The sequence below is a fragment of the Carlito syrichta genome, unplaced genomic scaffold (assembly GCF_000164805.1).
Source record: "Carlito syrichta isolate Samal-C Ts95f unplaced genomic scaffold, Tarsius_syrichta-2.0.1 Scaffold288691, whole genome shotgun sequence".
NCBI classification, from domain to species: domain Eukaryota; kingdom Metazoa; phylum Chordata; class Mammalia; order Primates; family Tarsiidae; genus Carlito; species Carlito syrichta.
The window spans coordinates 1-3,813 of record NW_007232787.1 but is presented as its reverse complement, the minus strand read 5'-3'; the positions used below and the strand labels follow the sequence as shown (position 1 = coordinate 3,813).

At 41.3% G+C, this 3,813-nt stretch overlaps 1 pseudogene; it reads right to left on the bottom strand.

The window, feature by feature from the left end:
• Positions 1 to 205: 205 nt before the first annotated feature.
• On the bottom strand, positions 206 to 1,081 carry LOC103255911 (annotated as a pseudogene).
• Between the last annotated feature and the right edge of the window lie 2,732 nt (positions 1,082 to 3,813).

Sequence of the window (3,813 nt, the reverse complement as noted above, 5' to 3'; positions counted from 1 at the left end):
AAAACTACTAGGAGAGTCAAAGGAAGCGAAAGTGGGACTAGGCACAGGGCCATATGAATTAATGAATGTGGGAAAGACAATGATGGGGAGAACAGCGAACATGTGTTGAGGATATTAGAAGATAGGATCTGGTGAAAATCTTGATCTTAGACAAGAGCCTAGCTAAAGAAATAACGGGATAAGATCTCTAAACCCTACTATGTGCTTAAGAGTCGTCCTCGCCACTGGAGTTGTCTCTGTCATTCTGTCCTTCCTCGGCCTCTTTTTCACCATCCTTGATCAACTCCAGCTGGTTATCCTCCCTCTCCATTATCATCATCATCCAGTAGGTCCCTCTCAGCAGAGTCATCTCTGCCCCCCTCAGATTCCATCTTCACGTCAGTTTCATCTTTTTTCACAGAGGTGGCAGCTTGCGCCTCTTCTGTCCTTCCATTCTTCATCTCTGCTGCTTGTTTTCTCTGTCCCTTTTCAATTTTCTCCAGATTTTCCACGAGAGAATCCACTTTTTGATTCCTCTGAGACAATTCCTTCTTAACGGCCTGAAGGTCCTCCCCTTTCAGCTTTTCAGACTTGGAAGAAGATCCTCGCTGACCACTTTTGTCCCTTGGTGAGGCGTTTCCTGATCCACGCTGGCGTTTCGAGGGCACCACAGCCCGAGCAGGAGGGACCCGCGCTGGAACACTGTACGTCCTGTCATCATAAGCCGGCTGAAAGTCGTAGCCCTAGTCAAAGGAGGAGCTGAGTAGAGGGGATGAAGAAATGTGTTCTGGTACTGACCTGCACATCTCTGCTGCAGATCGTTTCACCTCTGCTTTTCCTCGGTTCACTTTTGGTGCTGCAGACAGATTAATATCTAAAACCTGGCCAGCAATCATTCTGCCGTCCTCTCCTGCTACAGCAGCCCGGGCATTCCTCTCATTAGCGTACGGAAATGAAGGCAAAGCCCTTATGAACAGAGCAACCCACAATTTTGCCATACTTTGGGAAAAAAATGCCTCCACATCAGACTTCTTGACCACAAGAGTGTTAAGATGAACACACGGGAGCTGATGGAGCGAGGATCTGTCTGGTTGATTAACATTGCTAGCCAATGTGTTTGATGATAATGTGACTGAAGATCAACAAAAAATCTCACTCACGCAAAGTTCCACTAACTTATGTATTTCAAGTGTTTTGTATCCAAGAGGGGAGAGGGAGAAAAGATTTTGAGTCTCCTACTCCCAGGTTCTACGTGGAGAAGCAGACTGCTGCTGGAGATGGGCCACGCAGCACCAACTGCTCAGTCATCTCTTCACAAAAATCCGTTCAACTATTTTTAGTACAAATAGTTAAATGAGTCTTGGTTCCTCTATTTTCTCCTGGTGAGTTCCTAAGTTTTTTAACAAAAATTATTTGGAAATTTATTTCTGAATTATTGATGTCACCTTTCGTGGAGTTTCTTATACTAATTCATAAGAATATCTGTAATCTTGTTTCCTTATTGTACTCTTTTTTTTTTTTTTTCATTAATCAGTAGTTTTTATTATGGTTTTGTGGGGTACAGTTAAGGGTAGGTGTACAATGACGTTTCATTCAGGCACCCTGTAGATAAGAAGTGTTTTCCCATCCCCCGACAGATATTTGCTACTGTTAATCCCATCCCCCTCCCCCCCATAGTTTCCCACTACCATCCGTCATTTTCTCATATAATTGCATTGTATGTTCAAGGTCCATTATATGAGTGAAAACATGTGATATTCGGATTTTTGTTTTTGTGAGAGGTCACTCAGTATTATAGACTCTAGTTCCATCCAGGTTGCACCGAAATTCATGATTTTGTTCTTTTTTATGGCTGCGTAATATTCCTTCGTGTATATGAACCACATTTTTTTAATCCAGTCCTCTTTTGATGGGCAGCATGGTTGTTTCCAGATTCTTGCTAATGTGAACAATGTTGCGATAAACATACGTGTGCAGGTATCTTTTTTATAGAGTGATTTGTGTTCTTCAGGGTATATTCCCAGTAGGGGGATTGCAGGGTCATATGGAAGGTCAATTTTTAGAGCTTTTAGGAATCGCCACACTGCTTTCCACAGAGGTTGCACTAGTTTACACTCCCACCAACAGTGTAGAAGTGTTCCCTTTTCACCACACCCTCTCCAGCAGCTGTTATTTTTTGAGTTGTTGATAATTGCCATTCTGACTGGAGTTAGGTGGTATCTCAGTGTGGTTTTGATTTGCATCTCCCTGATGATTAGTGAGGTTGAGCATTTCTTCATGTGTTTGTTGGCTGCTCGAATGTCTTCTTTTGTGAAGTGTCTGTTCATGTCTTTTGCCCATTTTATAATGGGGTTGTTTGTTTTCTTCTTTTCAGTAGGTTTCAGTTCCTTGTAGATCCAGGATGTTAAGCCTTTGTCAGACCTAGAGTTGGCAAATACTTTTTCCCAGTCTGTAGGCTGTCTCCCTGCTCTCTTGATGGTTTCTTTGGCTTTGCAGAAGCTTGTCAGTTTAATAAGGTCCCATTTGTCTATCTTCTCTCTTAAGTCCTGTGGGTTTCGGGTTTTGTACAGAAATTGGATGCCAGTTCTGATTTCCATGAGAGTATTTCCTTCCTTTTCTAAGGTTCTTATGGTTTGAGGTTTTACATTTAGGTCTCTGATCCATTTGGAGTTAACCTTTGTGCATGGGGATAGATAGGGGTCCTGTTTCAATCTTCTGCATGTGGTCAGCCAACTTTCCCAGCACCATTTACTGAATAGGTTTTCCTCTCCCCATTGGTAGGTGGTGGGGGCTTTGTCGAAGATGAGTTGGTTGAGAAATTGAGGTTTTGCTTCTGGAATCTCAATTCTGTTCCATTGATCTATATGCCTGTTCCTGTACCAATACCAAGCTGTTTTGATGATTGTAGCTTTATAGTAAAGTTTGAAATCTGGTATTGTGATACCACCTGCTTTGTTTTTTTTGCTGAGGATTGTTCTGGCTATTCTTGGATGTTTGTGTTTCCATATGAATTCCTGTGTTGTTTTTTCTAGGTCTGAAAAGAATGTTGTTGGTAATTTAATGGGTATTGCATTGAATTTGTAGATTGCCTTAGGTAAGATGGACATCTTCACAATGTTGATTCTTCCGATCCATGAGCATGGGATATTTTTCCACTTGTTCATGTCGGCTTTGATTTCTTTGAGCAGTGTTTTGTAATTTTCATTGTAAAGGTCTTTCACGTCTCTGGTCAGGAAGATGCCAAGGTATTTCATTTTTTTTGTGGCTATTGTGAATGGAACTGTGTTTTTTATTTGGGTTTCTGTTTGTTTATTATTGGTGTAGAGAAATGCGATTGTCTTTTGTACATTTATTTTGTATCCTGAGACTTTGCCAAAGGCTTTTATCAATGTAAGGAGACTTTGACAGATTCTCTTGGGTTTTCAAGGTACACCATCATGTCATCTGCATAGAGAGATAACTTGACTTCCTCTTTTCCTATTTGAATACCTCTGATTGCCTCCTCTTCTCTGATTGCTTTAGCCAGGACTTCCAATACTATGTTGAACAGGAGGGGAGAGAGTGGGCATCCTTGTGTAGTTCCAGTTTTCAGGGGAATTGGTTCCAATTTTTGTCCATTTAGGAGTATGCTGGCTGTGGGTTTCTCGTAGATGGCTTTTACTATTTTGAGGTATGTTCCCCGTATGCCTAGATGTTCAAGGGTTTTTATCAAGAAGGGGTGCTGGATTTTATCAAAAGCTTTTTCTGCATCTAGTGATATGATCATGTGGTTTTGTTTTGACATCTGTTGATGTATTTAATTACATTTATGGTTTTACGAATATGAACCAGCCT